Genomic DNA, 26,238 nt, shown 5'->3' with positions numbered 1-26,238 from the left:
GTCATCCGGCTGAAAATGTCAGTAGTGCCAAGATTTAGAAAACTTGGTCTGGACTCTGCTGGTAACAGTTGATCAGAAAATGAGGCTGAAGATACAGTAGAGGATGATGGAGGTAGGCCTTGATGAGCCTGGGTTAGCTGGTGATATTTTGATGAGAGAAGAGAAGGGCAAGGTTTATTCTCTGTAGGACACCACTCACAGTTACAGAAGGGGCAGGAAGAGGGCCTGATTTTTTAAGAGACATTGATGAGTTTGTTTTCAGGTGTTTTGAGATGGCAGTGGAGTACTCCAGGAGATAGTTGGAAATGTGTGAATGTCTGCTCTGAGTGCTGGTTCTTGCAGTGATATTTGTGTGTTTGGGATCTCTCCTCTGCCTTTCTCCCCTGCATATCTTGGAGGTAGAGACCAGACAGCTTCTCACACAGTAGGCATGCATTTTTACACATCAGGGCTTTGATTGATATAGTAGTTTTCAGCATTTGTTAATAAAAGTCATGAGACGACTGAGTCACCTGAGGAAGGAGTATGGAGAACAAAGAACAGAGGGCCCAGAATTGAAGGAGGAAGGAACTGGCATTTATTGAGCGCTTATTGTGTCCTTTTACTGTGCAGGTCATTTTCATGCAGGAACTCATTTGATCCTTGCAAAACAATCCTGTGAAGAGAGTATTATTCTTGTTTATTACCTGGAAACTTGATAGGCAGAGAAGTGGTAAATAACTCTCGAGTGAATAGAATACCTCTCCTTTACCATTATTTCTTGCCACCTGTCAGCTCTTTCCTACTTTTCACCATTTATGTACTTGGTTTGCCCATAGTTCTTACAAAGAGTAGAGATTTTAAATGATTTGATTTTGAGTTACATGTGGATTTCCTCCTTTGCAAAATAAATATTTTTATTCATGATGATGTCTGGAAATATAGTCACTTTAGAGAACTAGGAAGGTTCTTGTATATGGTATCCTGAGTTTCACGTTGCAACACTGTCCTAGACTTCCCTAGTGGTCCAGTGGGTAAGAATCCGCCTGCCAATGCAGGAGACATGGGTTCGATTCCTGATTTGGGAAGATCCCACTTGTCACGGAGCAGCTAAGCCCATGCACCGTAACTCCTGAGCCTGTGTGTGGCAACTCTTGAAGTCCACACAGCTGGAGCCTGGGCTCTGCAGCAGGAGAAGCAGTGTTCGTTCTACTTGTTTGGGAATGCCAGAGGAAAACCTGTTCTGAACTTAAGGGTTTGTTTGGGGAGACAGTGTGTTAATTGATGAAGTGAATGAGCTAGAGCTTCATAGTGTTATGCTCCACACCAGAGAGGAACAAGACTAGGCAGAGAAAAATCTGGTTCGTAGGATTTAATCATGAGGAATTTTGCTGTCTGCTGACCTTGAAAATATTCAGTGGCTTAAAAATAATCTTCAGAATTATTTTTTAAATGTTAGGGAAGGTATGCTATTTACCACACTAATCAGTATGTTTTTCTAGCTTTTATTTAAAATTTATACTTTGGAAAATGTTTTAAAACCTCATATACACTTTGAATGCGCAATAGCTTGATAAAAGGTCCTAGTAGTAATTGTTCTTTTATTGAAGATTATAAGCAATGTACCCATTAATGAGTCTGAGAAAAATCTTTAAGTTCATTTGTATTGAGCAATATCTTCGTAGAATACTTGAATAACATGTTTGTTTAGTGCAGGAAAAGTGATAATAATGAAATATAAGCCATTTCATTTTTCTTTTGAAATTTGTTCAATTATATGATCTACTCATTAGTAATAAGATTAAAGAAGCAGAGCTTCATTTATGCATTGAAAGTTACAAACTTAATAAATGTCAAGTTTGTTCTGGAGAAGTGATTTTTCATTTGTAATCGCTAAAATAATTATAACACTATAAAAATAATCTTATCTTAAACACTTTACACAGTTGAAAAATATACTGTTTGAGAAAGAGTCACATTGATTGGCTTTCTGTAGTATCATATTTACTTAAATAATTTTTCTTTCTTATAAGGTACTTTGAGTCTTTTTCTTTTCTTTAGCCAGTAGCCCAGAGTTGGTCTTAATAACTTGAGAACTCACGCTAGGCGTTGTGACAGCGCTCTAAAAGAATGTGAGGAGTGGATGTGTCAAGGATCACTAAACACAGGAGACAAGTTCCAGCCCTGCCCCGAGGAGATTACTTAGTGCCTGGATTTTAGTTCTCACCATGGAAATGATTGAATTGGGCTTTTTATTTTTTTTTTTTTATACTTTTTTGGCCACACAGTGCAGCATATGGGATCTTAGTTCCTTGAGCAAGGATTGAACCTATGCCCCCTGCGTTAGAAGCTCAGAGTATTAACCGCTGAACTGCCAGAGAAGTTCCTGATTGGGTTTTTTAAGGAAGAGGTTACAGTGTAGGAATGGCCACTCTGTCCAGCCACATCCTTAAGAAAGTAGTCACTCAGACTTGAAATTAGTTGATACGCTATTTTGAAGCTGGAATTGATTTCTTTTACACACTTAGGGAGATATTGAAGAGGTGAATCTTGCCTAGAGTGCTGAAGTGACTGTGTATATAAGAGGGAACTGATGCAAGGGTTGTATGGTCCGTGATGCTTAGTTCTTCAGGGTGTCTGAACAGTGAGAATTTGTTGGGTAATAAGACTTGGCATTTTTGATGTTTTCCCTGATAATATATTTCATTTTCTGTAGTCTTTCCTGTGATAGATGCATCTTGATTTGTCTTTTCCCTCTACCTCTGTGTAAGGAATTTATGGCTGACGGGTTGTGTATATAGGCATGACAAAAATCAGGAGATGATAATAACCTGGCTCAGAAATCTTTTTTTAAGTTCATACCATATACCACATTTTGTTGCAGTTTGATAAATTATAGGACTTAAATGCTTAAAAGAAACTACATCTCATTTTGTTTCAAGAATTGAGTATGTTGAATTTGAGTCTCTTGTTACATGATGAAGACAATTTATTAAACTGTGTATTTCCCTCTAACTCTTGTGGTTGTGGATTCCTTTGAGATTCTGGTGTACATGCTGGACTTCTGCTTAGAAGACTTAGTTACACAAAAGTCTGCATATATAATTTGAGGTTGCCAGTCTTCCCCTAACCTAGCCAAGCTTGACCCATGGACCTCTACATTAAGACAGTTTTTAAGGAACAGCAGGCAGACCAGGAAAAGCTGACCATAAGTCTTTCTTAAATCAGTTTTGTATGTTTTCAGAAAGTACTTCATGGCTACTATTTATGTTTGGGTTGTATATGAAGTGGTGAAAACTCAGGAATCTTCCCAGCCTTCATGGATTATAAATTGTGGTAATGTTTAAAAGGAAAAGAACTGTGTTACTAGAGAATGATGGGAGGCTATAGGGACCTACCTAAGTGTAAGGAAAGACCTCTATGAGGGGATGGGGGCATAGCAAGAGAACAAAAATGAGATGCTTCACATAGAGGGAATGAGCATGCTAAGGGCTAGAACAATATATGAAGAGCTTGGTGTGTTTGAGGAGGTGAAAGCTGGAGAAGTATGGGCAAGAGGGGAGAATGGCAGGGACCATGTGCTGCAAGGCCTTGTACACAGGGATCAAGCATTTGGATTATGAACGACTGAAAGTTTATGTTTGGGGGAGTTCAGTTCAGTTCCGTGTCCGACTCTTTGCAGCCCCACGGACTGCGGCACATCAGGCCTCTCTGTCCATCACCAACTCCTGGAGTTTACTCAAACTCAAGTCCCATTGAGTCAGTGATGCCTTCCAACCATCTCATCCTCTGTCGTCCCCTTCTCCACCGGCCTTCAATCTTCCCCAGTGTCAGAGTCTTTTCCAGTGAGTCAGTTCTTCACATCAGGTGGCCAAAGTATTGGAGTTTCAGCTTCAGCATCAGTCCTTCCAATGAATATTCAGGACTGATTTCCTTTAGGATGGACTGGTTGGATCTCCTTGCATTCCAAGGGACTCTCAAGAGTCTTCTCCAACACCACAGTTCAAAAGCATCAATTTCTCGGCACTCAGCTTTCTTTAGAGTCCAAATCTCACATCCATACATGACTACTGGAAAAACCACAGCCTTGACTAGACAGACCTTTGTTGGCAAATTAATGTCTCTGCTTTTTAATATGCTGTCTAGGTTGGTAATAACTTTTCTTCCAAGGAGTAAGCGTCTTTTAATTTCAAGGCTGTAGTCACCATCTGCAGTGATTTTGGAGCCCCCCAAAATAAAGGCAGCCACTGTTTCCATTGTTTCCCCATCTTTTTATCATGAAGTGATGGGACCAGATGCCATGATCTTAGTTTTCTGAATGTTGAGTTTTAAGCCAAGTTTTTCACTTTCCTCTTTCACTTTCATCAAGAGGCTCTTTAGTTCTTCACTTTCTGCCATGAGGGTGGTGTCATCTGCATATCTGAGGTTATTGATATTTTTCCCGGAAATGTTGTTTCCAGCTTGTGCTTTATCCAGTCCAGCATTTCTTATGATGTACTCTGCATGTAAGTTAAATAAGCAGGGTGACAGTATACAACCTTGACGTACTCCTTTCCCGATTTGGAACCAGTCTGTTGTTCCATGTCCAGTTCTAACTCTTGCTTCTTGACCTGCATACAGATTTCTCAAGAGGCAGGTTAGGTGGTCTGGTATTCCCATCTCTTTCAGAATTTTCCACAGTTTGTTGTGATCCACACAGTCAAAGGCTTAGGCATAGTTAATAAAGCAGAAATAGATGTTTTTTCTGGAACTGTCTTGCTTTTTCGATGATCCAGTGGATGTTGGCAATTTGATTTCTGGTTCCTCTGCCTTTTCTAAATCCAACTTAAACATCTTGAAGTTCACGGTTCATGTACTGTTGAAGCCTGACTTAGAGAATTTTGAGCATTACTTTGCTAGAGTGTGAGATGAGTACAATTGTGCGGTAGTTTGAGCATTCTTTGGCATTGCCTTTCTTTGGGATTGGAATGAAAACTGACTTTTTCCAGTCCTGTGGTCACTGCTGAGTTTTCCAAATTTGCTGGCATGTTGAGTTCAGCGGGGGAGTGACAGCATCTTAATTATATTTGTCAGAGGTTACCCTGCTGTGTAGAGAAGATTGGCCACTCGATATGCAGTAATTCAGGTAGGAGACATGATGGCCTAGATTAGTGAGCTGGTGGTAGGGTGGAGAGGAGTGGACACGCTTGAGGTATTGGTAGGTGGTAGACGTAGTGGGATATGATAGTGGATTGGATATGGAATGTAATGGAGGGAAGAATTCAGGGATCTTGCTGCAAGTAACTATTACTGGATGGCTGGGAAAGAAATAGGCTTTTTTAAAGGGGTTTTTGTTTTATTTGGGTGAAGGGTAATGGTGAATTCGGCAGTTTTCTTTTGTCAATCTTAAATTCTCAGAAGCCTGTAAGATTAAGTAGACCTCTATCAGAGAGGATCAGCAAATCCTGAAGAACTCAGAGATATTTGACTTGGAGATGTCAGTTTAAAGATTATCAGTGTGTTTGTTGTTCAGTTGCTAAGTTATACCTGACTCTTTGAAACCTCATGAACTGAAGCTCTCCAGGCTTCCCTGTCCTTCACTGTTTTCTGGGGTTTATTCAGACTCATGTCCATTGAGTCAGTGACACTATCCAACCATCTCATCTTCTGTGGCCCCCTTCTCCTCCTGCCCTCAGTCTTTCCCAGCATCAGAATTTTTTCCAATGATGTATTGGAGCTTCAGCTTCAGCATCAGTCCTTCCAATGAATATTCAGAGGTGGCTTCCTTTAGGATTGACTGGTTTGATCTCCTTGCTGTCCAAGGGATTCTCAAGAGCCTTCTCCGTCTTTACAGTTCGAAAGCATCAATTCTTTGGTGCTCAGCCTTCTTTATGTCCAGCTGTCACATCCGTACCTGACTACTGGAAAAACTGTAGCTTTGACTGTGTGGATCTTTGTCAGCAAAGTGATGTCTGTTTTTTAATATGCTTTCTAGGTTTGTCATAGCTTTCCTTCCAAGGAGCAAGTGTCTTTTAATGTTATGGCTTCAGTCACCATCTGCAGTGATTAGTGATATTCAAAGCCATGAAAATAAGTGAAATCCCTGAAGAGACTATAGAGAGAAAAGAATTGGTTAGAAATAGAACCCTGAGGAACACTACATTTCTAAGTTGGGAAAACTGAAAGTCCGCTAAGAAGGACAGCCCAAGTGGAAATTGGGAATATATATTGGATCATGTTGTGGATGCCAAGTAATGCAAATATTTCAAGAAAGGAATAATTAATTCTTGAGTTTGACTGAGAGGGTGAGAAGATATGGGCAGAAATATGACCTTTGGATTTGGCAACCTAAAGGTCATCAGTGACTATAATGATCCTGTGTCACAGACTGGTAAAGATGGAAGCCAGGTTTGAGTGACTTAAAGGACATACAGTGACCCAGGAACTAGAAATTGGGTTTAAAGAAGTTAAAGGAAACAGACGCAGGGCTGAAGTTGAGGTATGAGGACATAAAGGAAGTCTTTGCTTTTTTGAGTGTATGAGAAATACCACAGCATGGTTTTAGTTGTTAGGATTAATAAGGGAAGGAAGGCAGATGAGGAGAGACGTCCTTGAGAAAGCAAGAACAGTCTCGGATCCTGACTGCACAGTACAGCAGTTCTTTGATAGGAAACAGGTAATGTCCACAATTCCAAAAGGAAGAGGGAAGGGGAAAAATTATTCCCAGTAGCATCTAAAAGAATAAAACACTTAGGAATAAACTTTAACAACAACAAAAAAAACCCAAGATTTTTTTATTACAAAACATTAACTGAGAGAATTTAAATAAGATTTTTTTGTCTTGGGCGCACTAGAAGGCCTGTGGGATCCCAACCAGGGATTGAACCCAGGCCCCCAGCAGTGAGAGAGTGTGGAGTTTCAACCACTGGACCAGGGAATTCTCTCAAATAAGATTTAAATAAATGGGGAGATAATCTGTGTTCATAGATTGGATGATTGAATATTAAGATGATAATTCTCCCCAAATTGATTTATAGATTCAATAAAATACCTGTAAAAATTCCAGTAGACTCTTTAACAGAAATTGCCCAGCTGATCCTAAAATCTGTAAGGAAATGCAAAGGATCTAGCATAGCCAAAACACTTTTGAAAACAAACAAAATAGGAGACTTACCTTGCCTAACTGTAAAACTTGTATAATCTGTAGTGATCAGGACAGTATGATTGGCATAAGAATAAGCATTATAGATGCCCCCCCTTACAATTATGTTCACTTGGTTTTTTTAAAAAGTGCTAGGACAATTCAATGAGGAAAGGATGGTCTTTTTAACAAATAATGCTAAGACAGTTGGCTATCTGTATGTTTTTTAAAAGTAGATTTAAATATACTATTTTATATACTAATATTTCACACCATACATGAAATTATCTAAATGATAGACTTTGTAAATTTATAATTGTAAAACTAAAGCTATAAAAATTCTAAATGATTACATAGGAGGACATCTTTGTGACCTTGTGTTAGAGTTCCTAGATAAGACACCAAAAGCATGAATTAAAAAAGTAATAAATTGAACTTCTTTAATGAAGTTTTAAAACTTATTCTTCAGAAGATAGTTAAAATAAAAGACAAGTCACAGACTCACAGAAAATATTTGCATATTGCAAACTTGGTAAAAGTCTTTAATCTAGAATATATAAAGAAGTCTTATAATTCAATTATAAAGGAAAAAAGCAATTTAAAAATGGGCAAAAGAGTTGAATAGTTATTTCACCAAAGGAGATGTTATGAATGGCAAATAAGCATATGAAATGATGTTCAACATTGTTAGTCACTGAAGAAATGCAAATTAAACTGCAGTGATCTATTGTCACACACCCACCTAAATGGCTACAATTTAAAAGACTGACATTACCTAATATTATTAATGTGTAGAAACTGAAATCCTTATACACTACTCCTGGAAATGTAAATGCTACAGCCATTTTGGAAAAGTTTGATTGTTTCTTTAAAAGTTAAACATATGCTTACCATACGAACCAGCAGTTCCACTCTTAGGAATCTATCCAACAGAGATGAAGATGTGTGCACACAGAGAATTGTAAATGTCCATTGTAGCCGTATTCACAATAGCCAAAAATTGGAAAACAATCCAAATGTCCCTCAAATGGTGATAAGCAATATATGGTATATCCATACAATGGAATACTTTCCTATGAAAAATAAGGAACAAATTACTGATAAATGCTACAGCAGAAGTGGATATCAAAAACATGGGAAGTGACAGAAGCCAAACATTAAAGAATATATGTTGTGTGGTTGCATATTTATGAAATGTTTAGAAATACAGAAAACAGGATGGATACCTGAGGCCAGGGCAGGAGTGGAAGCACTGGAGGAAAATTTGGAGGGTGGTGTGATGGAAAAGCTCTAAAATTGTATGAATTTCCTTAAAGCTCAATGAGCTGCACACTTTTTGTGAAGTATAAATTATACCTCAAAGCTGTGAATTAAAACTTTATAACAATTTGGAGGGTGAGGAGAAGGCATGAACTTGTCATCTTGGAGAATGTGCAGGTGAATGGTGGAGAATAAAGGGCCCTTTGTGCTGTCTGTGTCATTCATATTACCTCAGTGTAACTTAATGTAATGTGGCATTTGGTTACGCATTTGTGTTTTGAATATCATATGGAAGATGACATATCAATAGATATTATGTATGAAGGACATTGCCATATGAAGATTTGTTACAACTGGGTATGAATAAGCATTAATAGATTAAGAAGGGGCTGAAAAACTTGTGATCTGAAATAATGGAAATTAATTTCCATCTATTAACTGTGGGTGGTATGCTGACTTTATATACATTTAATTCAGATGTCTTAACTTTATGGAAAATTGCAGAAATTAATATGTTAACATTAATAAGTTTGAAATAATTGTGCCCAATAAGTAATAATTTTAATGAAATAATGGTTTCTATCTACAGGACTACTTCTGGTTGCTTCCTTTTATTGAAATAATTACTGTCACTATCATGACTTTTTTTTTTTTTTTTTTTGGTAAAAAGAAAGCTTCTGTTACTTAGTCAGCAGTTTGTTGTCTGTGTAGTTTCTCTACATTGCTGTATCCAATCTGAGGTATAGTAGATAGATCTTGGGCCACATTATATTAATGTGCTCCTTTGGATAAAAATTAGTTGGAGAGTGCTGATCTAAGAGTGATTATTGCCTCTTGTCTGTGGATTATGTAAAAAGTTGTATCTATATCCTTAAAAAATGGAATTATTGTCTAGAAACTGTTCAAGAGTATTTTTTATTTTCTTGAAGTCTCATTTGTGGTTAGAAGGATCAGAGGTTTGACTCCTTAAACTACAGAATGTTTATTGGTATTGTATGTTATTATTAGTTGTTTTACAAGAATTCATATTTTTTCTAAAACAATTATTATTTCATAGGAAAGCATTTACTTATAACACCCTTGTGATTTTCTGTGTCAGCAAGTATTGTATGTGGTCAGAATGCATAGACTTAGGAATGTGACGGTTCTGGGTTTGAATCTCCACCTCAGTGCTCATTGACTTTCTTGCTCTGAGGAAGTAAGTTAACCTCTTTTAAAGACTCCATTTCCTCATCTGTGGACTGGGGATGATACCAAATCCAAAAGTTTCGTAATACCACAGTGAAGTAACATGTAAACATCTAGTGTAGTGCCTGTCTTTTAGAGGGTGAGCAAAGAAGTTTTGTTCACTCAAGCTCTGCTCTGTTAAGGAAAACTCATAATTTGTAGGATCTTGGCTTTTAATAGTAGTAAAAGTTTCTCCATTGTTTTTCAAACCTAGCTTTATACCTTTTGTTGTTTTTGTTGCATTGAACTTAATACACTGTCCCCAATCCTTTGATCCTATCTCTATTGCCTTATGTTTCTCCCTTTTACCCTATAATGAGCAGATTTGTCCTTCTGGAGTTTACCCCAAAAGATTAAAATAAAAGATGGTTCTGAGGTCCTGAGTCTACGTGACCTGCTGAGTGATGACAACCATTAACAGAAATAAAGAAGTGGAGGGAGGGGTCGAGTTTGGTTGAGAGCAGTGTGCTGAATTTGGGTGTGCTGAGTGAGCACACACCCATGCCATGTTCAGTCCGTCTGGGAGCGAGGTTCAGTGGGCGTTTGAAAAGCTTGAGGGCAGCAGCTGGGTGGCTTCAGAAGCTTTCGCAGACTTGATAGTGTCTCCTGAATGAGGCCACTCGATCGAAGTGATAGATTCAGACTTAACTTGCTGTATTTGAAATGTCCTTTCAGAGTAGATGATAAATTGTACTTCTGTGTAGAGGTTTAGGTGTTCTCACTTAAAGGACTTGAAAAATCTTCTGAAACTGTCTTGAGACTGTTTTCAGAAGGCAAGGTGAATGAGGAAGTAACATCTCTTTACCTGAAGGTAGTCCAGCCTCCAAAGAATTGAACCTTGGATGTTAAACCCAAAAGGCATTTGCACATTTAAAGCAAGAGGTCTTAGCTTTTTGCAAGCAAGTTCCAAAGGAAAAAAAAATTGCTTTTAGCTGAGGAGTGAACCTCAGAGCTAAGAGAGTCTAGCTTATCCTTTGCCATCAGCATTTCATTGCAGCTTTGTGCTTCTCATTTAACACAAGATCTCTTTTAATCTTTATAAGCCTGCCAGATATTGTTCTCCCTATTTCATTAATAAAAAATTGGATGCTCTCTTAATACTCAAGAATTAGTAGATGTGTGCATCAGTTCCTTGAGGGTGAGTTACCTTGTAGTGTTGCTGTACCATTTCTTCAAGGATGGTTCTGTTAAATTCTGCTTTCCATATATTCAGAATACTTTTTTCTGTTTAATATCTTATAATTGCATCATTCATGAATTCAACAAATACTGTTATTAAACATCTAAGCATCAGGGTATACTAATCTTCTCCTAAGGTCCAAGAACATAGTAGGAGATCAGTGTTCCTATCTGGTTCACCACTATCTCTGGCATATTGTTGTCAGTTCACATTTGTTGAGTGTTGAATGGGTGAGCATGGATTTATACTTTCCCCCTCTTCAAATATCTTTGCTTACCTCTAGCTTGACTATATATATTGCACCCAATTCAAATAGTAATAATAGTGTAGTGCCTACGCTATGTCAGACACTGTTTGCACTCTTTTAGATTGATTTCTCAGTATTGTGAAATGGATAGTTTATTATGCCTGCTTTTAAAATGAAGATAAAGAAAGGACAGGTGTTAACTTCTCCAAGGTCATATAACTCCTAAGTGGTAGAGCTGAGGTTTAAGTAGTCCTTTTTTTTTTAATCACTGTGCTCTGCTTCCTAAAAATTACATGATTACATACTTATTATCTCACTTCTGTGCTCATATCTTTACCCTCTACTCTATCTCTTGTATATCCTAAATCCCCACATTTCTTCTCTAGAGTTACTTGATGTTGATTGATCAAGTTGAGGGCCCCATACCAGCTTGCAGAGTCCCTGTCCTGTTGTGAGTCCTGTTAGACTCTAAAAGTTGTAACAAGTCCTGTTCATCCATGTCTTTCAGCAGCGTGTCTTGGAATATTTTTGTAAATAAAACTTCTGCTGCGCTTATTTGGATACAGTTGTTTATTTTCAGTTGTTTGCTAGATAAATTAGTAACTTTATTTAAATCTAGGGATAAAATTTTAAACTTTTTATATGAAACACAAACAACGTTCTAAAGGAAGGCTGAGCAGAACACTGATTTACTCAGGCTGACTTAGTCACTGTCTTCTTTGGGAAGTCTAGGTAACATTAATTTGTTCGATTTTTATGAGGCCCTGCTTCTCCAGAGGACTGGAACTTAGGAGAAGGTTCCTGGTAACCTGATTTGGATCCCCTTAGGATGGGGTGGCGGTTTATGCCATGGGTATAAACAAGATCAGTCAGGATGCATTTGCGGGGTGAAAGGAGAGCAAAAGGAGGCCTGAAGCAGTAGCTGCCTGAGGCGTTAGAGGGAAGAGAGCAGCTTTCAGTGGAACTCTGTCACTGGGGTTGTGTTCATTTTCCCTTAGGATCCAGAGCAAATCCTTCTCTTGATGAGTTCTCTGTGCTGAGATATTTACAAACTAGCTCATGTTTTATAGTCCTTTAGTTTCCTTGAAAATTTTCATCCCATATGTAACATTTATCCAAAAAATCTGAATCATCAAGGAAAATCTTGATATTCTTAAAAGACAATGTTGTATTGTTTTCATGCAATTATAAAGGTATTTCATAATTCAAGAAACATTTAAAAATACCACTCATGTTCTGTTTTAGTTTGATATCCTGCTTTGAACTTTCCCCTCATCCTGCCAACCAGATAACCCCCTTTCTGTTGTCTCCTCATACTGTTGTATATGTTTATACTTGTATACAACTTGTACTTCCTGTTGGTGTGTGTATATTATCCTTGATAGGTGACAAGCAGTTTGAAGGCAAGTGTTATCTTATCCTTGTTTTCCTTAGATCACTCTGGATATGATAGGCAACCAGGTCTTACTGGACTGATTGGTGCTCCAGGGTTTTACTCCACATCAGAGCCTTGCTGGGTCCTAGCCTCACCGCTTCATTTTGTTATGCCACTTAGAAAGTCCCAAATGACAGGGAATGAGCCTTTTTGAACAATATGGAACCTCTGAGATCTTGATTGTATCAATCTTTCAATTAGACTGTGAGTAAGCTAGCTAGTACTTTGGAAGTTGATCAGGTATAGTAAACATGCATATTAATAACTTTCCTTTAAGCTGTTGTACCTCAAGGCTATTCATTTAATTTTTTATTTTTAAAGATAGTTCACTTTAATAGTAAACTCACATGAGATTTTCTGCTTTTCAGAGGTATAATTTCTAATTCTTTAACAGGACAATGAACAAATAGTGGTAGATGAGTAATCTAAATAAGGAATTAGGTCAGTAGTTTCTCATTTAATTAAGCTGACTCCTTTGGAAGAAAACATAGCATTCTGGTAAAATGCATGGTAATATGGAGAGCATATCAGATGTGAGCAGTCATGCTTACCCGGCCTTTAAAGTTAACCTGCCAGCTCACTCCCCCGCGGCAGTCTTGTTTCTGGTTATTCCTCTAACATGGACTTTGTGTTCTGACCCAGCAGATCTGCTTGCTGTTTCTCACACAGTTACTTGTTAGTTTTTTGTGTTTTTTTTTTTTTAACATGTTACTTTCTGTACCCTCCACCAGCTTTCCTGCTTCCATCCTCCCCTTTTGTGAAAGGCTCCTCAGCTCTTGTATGTTTCGGAGATCTTATCTCTGCAGCCCTCATGGGCCTCCTACCTGTCCTATGTATGTTTTGCGCTGTTGGTGCTGTTTGTTCAGTTATGTCATTGCTTAACTACTTTTCCAGGATATCTACATCCCAACAGAATTATAAGTAAACTCCAAGTACCATTCAGGTTTCTTTCCTTTCATGACCTCATGATTATCTTGAGTAGCAAAAGCACATGGTAGATGTTTAGAAAACAGATCTAACTATTAAGGAAGACAGTTGCTTAGCTCTTCTGTTTCTGTGCATCCATGGACGTGATTGGGGAGATGAATTAAGGCAGTTCTGGGCTTCTCACCCAGGGAAGTAAAAGCGGGGGTGGTAAAGCTTGCAGCCTTGGATGTTCCACTGCCAGCACCCTGGGTACTCTCTCCCCGCCGCAGTCAACGTTCTGGGCATGAGAAGAGAAGGAGGCGGCAAGAGCAGGAACAAATAGCACAGAATTCTCTTTGAGTTTTGACTTTGCACTTTGCTGACCAGCATTGCCAGTTCCCTCTCCCTTCCTTCCAGAACCTTTCTTTTCCCCCCCTCTTCTTTTTTTTTAATAGCAGAATGCGAGAAACTTAAAAAGAAGCAAAACTACGAATTTAATTGGCAGTAAATAATAAATTTGTTTTATTTATAAATAAATTTATTTTACTTTATTTTATTTATAAATTTATTTATTGGCAGCAAATTATGGTGGAATATAGATATCTTGTCACTATTGCTTATGTTTTCTTTACAAAATGTAACAAAGCACAGTTAAGTTCCAGTGTACCTGGCTGAAAGGTGAAAACCACAAATCCATTTAGAGGGCGGGTGCTGGATACACTCACGTTGTATCATGTGGTGCTTGCACATTCTCCCCACGGGCTGTTGAGATTTCTGTCATGTCACAGTTACAGGTTTTGCTGCTGGTCCTTGTCACAGTAAATGTAAACATGACAAGAATCGTGAAACTGCTGATGTTAAACCTTTGAAATCTAAGAGCCTACTTTATTCTGTGCCTGCCTTCAGGAAGCTAAAGATTTAATAACCAGAGGAAGGGAGTTTATAGTTAGGTTCTCTGTTACTGTTGTTGTTTGGTCACTTTAAGTCGTGCCTCCCCCCAACTCCTCCCAGACTGTAGCCCACCAGGCTCCTCTGTCCATGGGGTTTCTCAGGCAAGAATCCTGGAGTGGGTTGCCATTTCCTTCTTCAGGGGATCTTCCTGACCCAGGGATCGAACTCGTGTCTCCTGCACTGGAAGGCAGATTCTTTACCGCTGAGCCACCGGGGAAGCCCTTTCTATTACTACCCACAATTTAAAACCCCTAGAGAGAGAAATCTTTTACTTCCCTAATCACCTTTCTTAGATTCCCCCTAAGACTTGTTTCTGGAATGAATCCAAACAAGTGTTTCTCACTTACACCTAACAAAAGACAAAAACATTATGGTCATAGTTAACTAATTGTATTGTATTATGGTTATTTTCTATTTATGTAGTGTTCTTTTTGCTTCCGGTGTTATTCGTTTGACCCTGCACACCCATCCAGTTGCCTTCCTATTTTTCTTCTTCCTTTTACTTCTGAATAATAGATGACCCAGATTTCTTCTCTTCTGTCTGTAGTAGTAACCTAACTTTTCTATTCCTCCCACTCTACCCCTTGGGAAAAAAAGATATTCTTAAAGTTCATCTTTATCTGGTCACCAACTCCAGTAATATTTTCTTAGGCTTCATTCTCTTTTATCACTTACTTCCCTTATAATTGACACTGAATTACTTCTTGGATATTATCTCTTTTTTTGTTCTCTGTGATGTTAAATTATGTTATTGTCTTTAAGGATCCCATCTTCCTATGTTTTTCTCTTTGTAGAGTCAGCTTTGACTCCTTTTCTTATATTCAGCCTACAAAGTCCTTCAGATGTTCTTTGAAAAATTTCAGCCAATCATCCTTTTCTGTCCTGTTTATTAATTACTTTCTGAGCCTCAACCAGATTATTGCTGCACAAGTGTATTAGCCTCCTAAGTCTTAACTAGCTTTTTTTTCTGTAATTGCTGAAGAACAAATGAGTGAATTTCTTAAAAATTATATGATGTTCTTCAGAAATGCTCAGTAAAAATTAAAATTAGTCTGGCACTTAGAACCCTCACCGTCTAGTTTGATCCAATATACTACCTAACCCCCACTAGAATCTCTACTTTGATCTGTTGGCACCCCCCAATAACAATGCCCATGTTGTTTTGAGTTGTTATCCAAAAACCTGTTCATTCTTTAAGATCCAGATCAGGCTTCCCCCCCCCCCCCAACAGATATTTCTAATCTGTCTCTAATTCTTACAGAAACAAGTACTGATTACATAGTACCTATTATGGGTCAGGCATAGAGCTATTTGACATGTGTTTAAAGTTAAACTTAAGAGAATATATATTATTTCCACTTTATAAATGAGAAACCTGAGGCTCTGGAGGCTACCTGCTCAACCTGAGCTGGTATTCAGAGCCAGCTCTATCAGATGACAAAGCTTGTATTCAAAACACCAGTCATTTCAACATATAAGAGTACAGCCTTATATGATAGCTTATCTTTTTTCATTTGTATGTTATGTTTGTAACTAAGTTAGACATTTCTTGAAAACAGGGGTTGCATGTGAGAACCTTAAGTACCTCCCAGCGCCCACTGTATACTTTGAACATTGTACATACTTAAGAGGAGAACATTTTGCCAAGGCTTATCTATAGTGCCACAAATTCTAACAGCCTGCCTCCTTTCCAAGTAAGAGCATTCTCTACAGGGTTGTGAGTTCAGGAACGACTGCAGCCGTGGCTGCACGCTTGAAGTATGGGAGGCCGGTGGAGCAGCCTTGTGATTTGTTTTCCAGAGTGTCAGGTTTGTACCCAGCACTGTGAAGGCACAGTTGTGAGAAAGCTGTTCTTTTTGAATTGTTTTTTAAATCTGATTAAGGAGAATGTTTCAGTTTAGTACTGGTAAGTTTTTAACATCTTTCTAACACAGTTAACTCTCTTAATAAAGAACAGATAGGCCTTGAGATAGCTACAAGTACATGTTGCAGACAGTGATATTTGGCTGAAATTAAATGACAGTTTTGTTTTCATTGAATGTGTTACTGGTTTTGTTATTTCTCTTTATCTCAAGTGATACTTAATTTCCATTTACATAGTGATAACAAGTTCCTTCTAAAATAAATCTGTTGAGTTTTTTAAAAAGTGTCTTGATTTAAAGAAGAAATATTAAGAACGTAATAGCACAAGTGGCTCATGGACATGGCTAGCTTGTGAAGGTGGTATGTAGGAATCTGAGGTTTGGGAAATACATAAGGGAAAAAACCAGGCTTTCAAGTTTCTCACAGTTGGGCTCCTGTCTTGGCCCTGCTGATTTCTAGTCAATGACCTTGGGCGAGGACTTTCTCTTTGTCTCGCTGTTTTGATTTATAAAGTTAATGTAACAATGCCTACTTTGAAAATTGTTTGAGGATGATCTTAAATAAGTACTAGTATACCACTGAATAAATAGTAGCTCTATCATCAATTTTGATAACTTATTATTTATTTTCTCATTTGGTCAACTAGAAGTCTTTGATAGAATTTTAAAGATGCAGTGTATTTATTAGTATTTCTGACCTTTGAGCTAGTATTTCACTGCCCTGGGCCTTTGATTCTCTGGGCATTAGTTTTTTCATCTGAGAATTATTTAGCACCCCGATAGGGTTGTTTTGAGAACTAATGAATTTGTAAAATAAGAATATTATAGCATTACAGTAGTGCTATATAGTTATTTGGAGTGTGCTGTATAGCTATTACTATTATTTTTTCTTTAGAAAGAAAGTAGCTTTCTGGCAGACCCTGAGGCATTTTTCCCTTTTGTTCTTACATCCTGAGTTGGGGGTGGAAGGTGTTCTGTGATATTTGGTGTATCACTGAGCATCTACTGGATGTAAAGCATCTTGGTACTGGGATCACTAAACCAGCAGGGGAGAACTTGGTCTTCAGGAGAACTGCTCTGAGCCACTACCCATCCCCCACAGTTACTACTGCATGCATTGAAAGGAACTCAAAGGAAGACTGATGAGCCCTAAAGGACTGAGGGGGTCTCATGCTGAATCATCAGGAACTTCTGTATGGTATAGTATTTTCTAATGGAGTAAAATGTCATGGAGCATTTGATATTGATATGTATATGTATTTTTTAAAGTATATGTGTAGTATGAGTTCATAATAGTTGATTGGTTATATTTAATACTATTTTTACTCTCCAGTTTTTATCTGTTTTGTAAGATACACCTGGTTTAAGGACAAGTAGTGTTTGTTTCTTAATGTGTGCATTATGTTCCTGTTAAAAAACAAATGTGGCAAGCCAAATCATATTCCCATTTTTCTTGAGTAATTAAATTGGTTCTCTTCCTAGAGAGGGGAAGATTAACCCTCAGACATAATAAAAAACTAGAGTGCAGAAAGTTTTTCACTATCAAATATTTAATACAAAAATGTGATGAAACACCCATTTACAAAACAGAAATAGTGATCCTTGAATTTCATACCAGATATTGTTGGAGCTATATTTACAGGACAGAGTTTAGCAAGTGACTTATTATTAATTATTCCTACTTAATTCCCCATGAATTTAATTCCTTATGGTTTTTGCTATCATAACAACTCATATTTAAAAACACATTATTTAAATATGTATCATCTTTAAAGGGGGGCGCATAACTAATAATCTATGGTACTTTGGCAGAAATACAGATTTTTGAAAATTCGACGTTTTTAGAGGGTAGTTTGTATTGTAGTTACAGACTTGACATGAAATTTTCATTCAGAGAAATAATATTTGCACTTGATGCAATCTTAGAAGTAAAATCTAACCTTTTCCTTTTATTTACAAGGAAACAAGATATATTATGTAACTTAATCTATGTTCATGTAGGAAGCAATTATGAAAACTTGATTCTGTGACCTAATCGCCAAAACTAACAGCTCCTATTTTATAATGTAACATAGTAGAACTCTGGTATAGTACAACTTGTTATGTGAATTTACCACTGGGAAAATATTCAATATGATCCCTAGCAAATAATGTAGTGGTGAAGTGCATGGCTTCAATCCAAGTTCTGTTACTTCCTGTGTGTCCTTGAGCAAGCTCACCAGCATATCAGTTTTCTCTTTTGAGAGAAGTCCCTACCTTTTAAGGTGGTTAGGATGGTTATATTAGTTAATAGGTTACTGAGCTTGGAACAGTACTTGGCACATGTGTATACACCGTCAGTGCTAACTGTTACCATAGTCGTCATCATCACTGTCATCGTCTTCACCCTGTAACAACCTGCAGTAGCCCATAGCACAGGTTAGAACATTATCCTAAGAGTGGGATGTGGGTTTCTCTTTATCACAAGTGATACAGAAATTTCCCAGGCCCATGTTTTGCTGACCCCTGGCCAGTGGTGGGGAATATGCGCACAAAGTTACATCACAGTGCTTAACCTGTTCACACTGACTCTGCTCATTGAATGCAGACGTTTTAGACCTCCGCTCTATTCTGTGTGCTTATGAAAAGTCACGGACTTCAGTCTTCCCACTGAAGGAGCGATAGTGGTAACTTCGTGCAGTGGGGAATTCTCTGCTCCCCCACTCCTTTGACCATGGAGGGTGACTTTACCTCTGTGCTTTAGTTCTCTTATCTATAAAATGGGATACAAGTCTCTGTCTTTCAGGGATGAAAGCTTCTGATGTGAAGACTAAGTGACTTAATTTATGAAGTGCTAAGAATGATGCCTGGCCCACAGTATTTAAATGTTTAACTTATGTTATTATTTTAAAAATTTTGCTAGAGTAGTGTTGCCGAGGCTCTAGAATAGTTAAATCTTCATGTAGAAAAACAGGTCCAACTACTAGTCACTGGTTTCTAAAAAATGACTCTTTAATTAAGATTAATATTCAATATGGTGTATTGTAAGGGAATAGGTTTTAAATGTTGCTTTTCCTGTCACCTTTTGCCCCTTACTGGTTAAATGGAATCATTTATCTTTAACAGTGTTTTGGAAGGGCAGTTATAAGCCTGGGTTTGCTTGAAGCAATCCTGACTTATGCCTCTTGTCCAGGCATACTTAGAAATAGTGCTCCCTTTCACTCCTGCAGATGTCTCAGGTTGGCTGTAAATTACATGGTCACCCTAAGTATAGTTTACTGGCCAGATTTACTTTACAGATTATCTCCATGCATTAGTAATATTTCTAAAGGCAAATACTACTATTTTAAGCTTAAGGTTTGGATGGTTTGTGGAGTTTTTCAAATCACTTTCATATTTTTATTGTTTTTGTCCTTTCTTACCTTTAGTCTCTATTTCAGTTGTTTAAGTTGTTGTTAAGTAGGCAGTACAAAAAAATTAATTGAATGTGAGGACAGGAACTACCAATAAACTTTATTAGCAGTCATATAATTTTTCATATCAGAGTCCTTATATTCGTGGCTGTTAGAAGTCTTTTATTTGTTTAGACAGCTAATGACTGTGATACTGATTACAAGCAGTAAAATACTTATTGGTCTGTGTGTACTACTTTTATCATGGTTGACTGTCAAAGGGAGTTGATATTGCCCAAAGCAAATAAAATTATACTACAGAATTAGGAATTAGATACTGCTAAGAGGAATCTCTAATTAATTACCTATTCTATTCAGAAGTTCAAGTTAAGAACTTCATAAACTTTTAAAGTCTGTCTCTGTCCTCTTTTATGTTAATTATTTAACTCAGTACATTCTGTATGGTTTCTTTTTTTAGTAGGTAGAATGAAATCTGCCTTCTAATATTAAGAAGCTTCTCAGTCCTGTAGCAGTAATCCATGTTGTAATAGTATGCTCGTTGATGAATTGCTGTGATAATATTAGTAAGGGAAAAACAACATATATTTGAATTTTTTCTGCTGACAAATTATAGGAGACATTGGTAGTTCTTCCTTACATTGAAAAAATATGGCTTTTGCAAATACATGTATTGTAGAAAGAGGATTATTACTTATTTAGTACTTATCTGCTATTTCAGTCCCTGATATATAGTAAGGGCTCAGGAAAATTTGATGTTGCTGTTTAGCTGAACTTTGACAGATTTTATGTTTTTCTTATTTTTGAAGTAGTCTGTAAAATAGTGTGTGCTATTTGTCAGCAATGAATATATGTTTTCTTAAAATTTTCTCTAAGGACATAACTGTTGAGGAGAGACTTGGAGAACTCATCCTTAATTGAGATAAGAAAGTGGTTGAAATGTGAAATGAAAGTTCTGAATGAGGGTATGAGTGAAAGGAAGAAAAGAAGAGAATGTCTGTTTATTTACCTAAGTGTTAGGATAAAATCACAGCAGGAGAAAGCAAGAAGCTGTGTGATCTTGAACTGTAGGCTTGTAATCAAAAATCATTTGAGATGTAAAGCAAAAAGTGTTAAAGGTTTTAGATAAGAAAGTAATATAGTAAAAGTGAGATTAGATATTTGCCCCAGTAAGACAACTAAGTATCTTGAAAGGGTTGGTAACATTGCGTTTCACTTTAGACCTAAGTTTAGTAGGGAATTGGCGGTTGAGTTGGTCACAGAGTGACAGCTAGAGTCATTTAGGAACGCACACATGCTTCATGAGTCTAGTAACAGGTGGGTTTCCCATATTGTTGGACTATGCTAAGTTTTTAAATTGTTCTTGTAACAAAGGAAAATACTAGAGATTGATGTGTCCACATTTCTTGTAAACAAGCGAAACATACTCTGTTGACAGAAGTATTTGAAAGATATTAAGTCATGTTGGAATGACTGGGCTTTGACTTGTGCCTCTGTCTTCTTTGCCATTGACTTTTTTTTTCTTAACCTTTCTACCTGCCGCAGTATACTGCAGCAAAGATGATATGCAAACATGCATGGATCGTGTGTAATCCTAACTACATTGAACAAAGCAAGCATGTTTATTATTGGAAAATGTTTAATTTTTGAAGAAAAGGTTAAAATGATCTTTCCTAGTAAGAACAATTTAATTCAAATGAAGACGAACAGAATGAGTTTGATACGTCCGGAGGATGTGAGCACCATGGGGGAGCAGTTCCCTTCAGCACTAACTGTCTACTCTGGCAAAATACAGTGCCGTATCTTTCAGTGGGTTTCCGTTGTGACTAAGTCATGGTCTCTGCCCTCAAGGAGTTCAGTGGAGGGAGGAGGTGTCAGGAGTGTTAAGCTAATTACACAAATAACTCAAGTCACTCAAGTGATATAATAGAAGCTGGCATGCTAGTACAAAGAACGCACTAGTTTTCTTGTTTATGGAGTAGAAAGGATAGAAAATATTATAGGACGGAGGTTCTTACTATGGATTGTGAAGGAAGGGTATAATTTTAACAGACAGACATAGGTTAGAGAGCGATCTGGTGAGAGAGAAAAGCAAAAGTGTGAAGACAGCTGAGCCCAGTCTAGGCTGACCAAAGTAAGACTGGGAAGACGGTTGGGAACTGTCTTAAGAGCTAGACTTAAATGAGTTTGTTCTTTACATATAATATAAACTGTTTGGAGCTGTACTTTTAAGATCTTTAATCCTGTAGTCTGTGTAGGAGTGGAAAGACACTGAAGCAAAATTGATTCAAAAATATTTCATTCATTCATGTATCCAACCAAAAACATATTGGTACTGTGCATCAGGAGTTGTTATAAGTGCTATAAATAGAAGGGATCTTCCTTGTTTGTTGGAGACTGACTTGTTTGGAAGATGTTGGCAATAAATAAGTGAACAGTAGGGTATTCATGGTAAACCCTGAAATTGCACTTTGAGCTGAGGCCTGAATGACCCAGGAAGTAGCCAAGCAAAGATCTGAGGGGCAGACAAACTGAGGATGCAGCAAGTGCAAAGTCCTTGAAGCGGGAGCAGTCTTGACTTACTGCAGGAAAGGAGGAAGGGTGTTTTAGAATTCTTATGTGTTACGCTGTGGGTATGTGTGAGGACTGGACCTGACACCAGTCAGGGAAGGGTGGTTACTCTTCACTTGTCTCAGTTGTTTGAGTCTCTTGCTAGATAACGAAATATTATATTAAGCCATTGTATTCATTAATAACCTGAGAATAATTTGGAGGGGCTTTGGAATCTCACTGTAGTATTTCTAGAGTATTTCTAGTAGGATTATAATATGTAATAACGTCTGTATATATGATTATCTTCCATGAAACTCCATCTCACCTTTTTCCACCTTGCTTGCTAGAGGATCGGAAGGAACATTACTGCAGTTTTTGCTGTTTATTTTATGCCATTTTCCTAGTAGTAACTATAGAATCCTTTCTGAGACATTATGTGTAGATAGGTGGTCTCGGTGTTTTAGGTGATCTGCATATTTTTTAAAAATTATCTGAATCCATATTAGCATTTAAAAGTGAGAACAGTGTCATGGAATATTCTAGACTTCCAGCTTTAGAAAAATCTCAAGATCGCATCATTTGACAGATGTTCGTCTATAGCAGCAGTTTGCTAGAGCTGAATAGCAGCTGCTCCTGTCACACCTGCTCATCTTAGCTCACTGCTGCTGCTGCTGCTAAGTCGCTTCAGTCGTGTCCGACTCTGTGCGACCCCATAGACGGCAGCCCACCAGGCCCCCCCGTCCCTGGGATTCTCCAGGCAAGAACACTGGAGTGGGTTGCCATTTCCTTCTCCAATGCATGAAAGTGAAAAGAAAGTGAAGTCGCTCAGTCGTGTCCGACTCTTAGCGACCCCATGACTACAGCCTACCAGGCTCCTCCGTCCATGGGATTTGCCAGGCAAGAGTACTGGAGTGGGGTGCCATTGCCTTCTCCGTCTTAGCTCACTGCATCTCCGCATTTGGCCAGTTTCACTAATCTGTGGTATACCTGCGTGCACCTGTAGACATGTTCTTAGCGGCTGCTGTAGGGCAGGGAGTGTATAGCATTGACATCGAAGCAATCACTACCATAGAGAGTGTGCTCTCTAATGGCATTTCTCAGAGTTTGGTCTTCAGAGCCCTGGTCTATGAGGTTAAAGTATATTTTCATAATGATAGTGTTATTCCTCCCTGCTGCCCCATGTTTTTTTTTTTTTTCTGTGCTGATGTTTTAATTCATAATGCAGAAGTTGTCGATATAACTAACTCATTGGAAAAGACCCTGATGTTGGGAAAGATTGAGGGCAAGAGGAGAAGGGGGCAACAGAGGATGAGATGATTGGATGTCATCACTGACTCAGTGGACATGAGTTTGAGCAAACTCCAGGAGATAGTGAAGGACAGGGAAGCCTGGCATGCTGCAGTTCATGGGGTCACAGTCGGGCATGACTTAGCAACTGTAATACTATTGTATTCTTTACTGACATACAGGCAAAAAACCAGTTTCACTGTAAAATGTTCTGTATGTAGAAAAAATTAATTAAAAAAAATCTTCATCCTTTAGTATGTATCTTTTTAGTATCTTACGTGATGCAGTGGAAACTATGCATAAACCACATTTGCTGCATACTGAAAAGTGATGATTTTCTTGAGGAGAAGTACTTATTTTACTGTTTGAGTTGTGACCTATCCTGACTTTTTTTCTTTTTTTTTTTATGGAGCATCATTTTTCTCGAAGAAACAGCCTACTTGGGTATTGGGCAAAGATTTTCTTCGAAATGAAGAAAGTATGATTGTCACTTAAGGGAAAACAGCTATTACTATTTGTTACTAATGATATAAAACTCAAACTTTCTGCAGAAATTAAGATTTTGGAATTTACCTGCAACCATGTGTTTGACTGCTTCCCAGTGTTTAATGACCTTTCTGATGAGACCAGTGGTGATATTAACAAATGTAATTTTTAATATTTTGTAAATAAAATATGTCAACATTTGGAAGATCTGCATGACTCAATGAACCAATAGTTTACATATGGGGCAATATGGGATGCAATAGACCAGATACACCAGTGGATTTTTAATGTAAGAGTATGCAGAAAACTTTATTAATGTGGCTTTGGATTCTGAATTGCAGTTAACCTTTAAGCAACTACCACTTGTAGAGTTTTGGTGTAGTATCAGAAAATATCAGGTTTATCTGAAAAGACGATGTAAATCGTCCTCTGTTTTCCAACACATATCTGTGTGAAGTGGGAGTGTCTTTATTGCTTTCAACAAAGCAACATATTGCAGTAAATCAAATATAGAAATGACATTAATGTTGTTGCAAGCTCAACATTAAGGAAATTTGTATATATATTTATAAAACAATGTACTCTTCTCATTTTTTTTAATTTGGGGAAAAAGTTATTTTCATAAAATTTTAAGTTACACATGATGGAAAATTATTATTCTTGTGTTATTCTTGTGTTTACATAAATTATTCTTGTGTTTACATAAATTCATAGGTATGAATTTTATTCTTGTGTTTACATAAATTCATAGATATGTATTTTTTAATTTTCCAGTTTAAGTTCTAACATGGTAAATATCAGTAAATATAACCCACAAAAACAAAAGCTTTGAGCAAGTCCTCAGTAACTTCTTAAAGCATGTATAAGGGATCCTTATACCAGGAGAGTTTGAAAATCACTGCTCTGGGTGGGGTCTTACAACATTGATTCCCAAAGTGTGTTAATACAGAGTATCTGACTATGGACCACTAGTTCGGAAACATTTTAATTGGTCCTAATCCAAAAAGAAGTTTGTTCCTAGGCTGTAGGATTTTTTTAGTGCCTCTTATGGGCTAAAAATGCATTGTGAAGTCTCCAAGGAGACTGTAATACATCAATTTATTCAGCTGCAGAGCCTTTAACTTGACTGGTGTTCTTTGGAATACATTTGGAACTACTGCCCCATAAACATGCCATTGTTAAGAGTTCTGTTTAACTATGCCTCAGAGGCACCTGGGAGTGGAAAGCCTTTGGACTCAGACTAACCTGGATTTGAATCCTGACTGCCACTTACTTGCCTCACTTTCCTTTCCTGTGACCTGGAGATAACGGTAGCCAACATTAGAGGGTTGTTCTGAGTATTAAGTGGGACAGCAAGTAAACAGTCTTCCTGATAATAAGTACTCAGTATAATTGTTCCCTATTTTTCACTAATTTGTAGTAAACCCGAGTCTGCATTGCAAGTATTCCCATGTCAGTAAAGCTAATGAGTCACAGAGAGGTGTGGAGACAAGTCTAACAAGTTGATGGAACAATAAAAGCTAGACTGACTTGGTAGCAGGTGTTGTGCATATAGGTAGACCAAACTGTCTGGGCCTTTAAGCCAACAAAAACAGCTTGTCTGCTGACCCAGCCCAATTTAAACTAAAGAATGTTTATAAAAATGAAAGCAATAGAATCACCTTCTTAATTTTAACTTGATGATGACTTTAAAGGGAGGATCTTCTTTCTATTGTATTTTATTATATTAAACATAAGATTTCATTTTGGAGAGAATTTTGACAGTATTCTCAGTGATTATTGATTCTCAGTATTATGTATAGTTTCAATATATTGCTCATTCCATTTTTTTGCATTTTTCTGTTTATAATTCAGCTCATGTGTTCAGCTGAAATTCTCAAATAACTTCCATATATCTTTATTGTTAGCATTCCCTGTACCCAGTGTTACAAGCATAGGATTAAAAAGCCTTCCTAATGCATTTAAGCTATTCTTTCATTGTCACTGTGTACTAGGCATTCTGGACTTTTAGGCCTTATTGAGGGCACTTGCTCTGAGGTAGCCAGCATTATTGCAGGCAAAGGACAGTGGACAGCAAGTCTTGGTAGAAGATTAAAAGCATGACTTGAATTACAGCTCCTCCCCCCCTTTTGAGTTGGCTGGCCTTAGTTAGTTAGCCAGTCTGATTCTTTTTCTTCTTCTTTAAAATGGTAACAATACTAATTCTACTCCATTATTTTCAGAATTAGATGGGAACATCTTGAGTATTTAGCACTATGCTTAGCATTGTTTGTGTTCAATAATGTTAGCCCCATCACCACCTCCATACTTCGTATATCGGAAGTAAGAAATGTTGTTTGTGTCCCTTTTGCTCATT

General features: G+C 37.5%; 1 protein-coding gene and 1 long non-coding RNA gene across 6 annotated transcripts in view; one reads left to right on the top strand and one right to left on the bottom strand.

Annotated features, from left to right (window-relative positions):
• Positions 1-26,238, top strand: part of REPS1 (RALBP1 associated Eps domain containing 1) — an 87,928-nt gene that overhangs the window by 3,438 nt on the left and 58,252 nt on the right. The window lies entirely within an intron of this gene.
• Positions 571-13,047, bottom strand: LOC122684187. The gene is made up of 3 exons (XR_006337947.1): positions 13,000-13,047; positions 7,991-8,172; positions 571-655 (listed from the first exon to the last, which is right to left on the bottom strand). It is a non-coding gene; the product is annotated as an uncharacterized LOC122684187 (long non-coding RNA).

The sequence above is a fragment of the Cervus elaphus genome, chromosome 26, assembly GCF_910594005.1.
Source record: "Cervus elaphus chromosome 26, mCerEla1.1, whole genome shotgun sequence".
Classification (NCBI taxonomy): Eukaryota; Metazoa; Chordata; class Mammalia; order Artiodactyla; family Cervidae; genus Cervus; species Cervus elaphus.
This window is presented reverse-complemented; position numbering and strand designations above follow the sequence as displayed.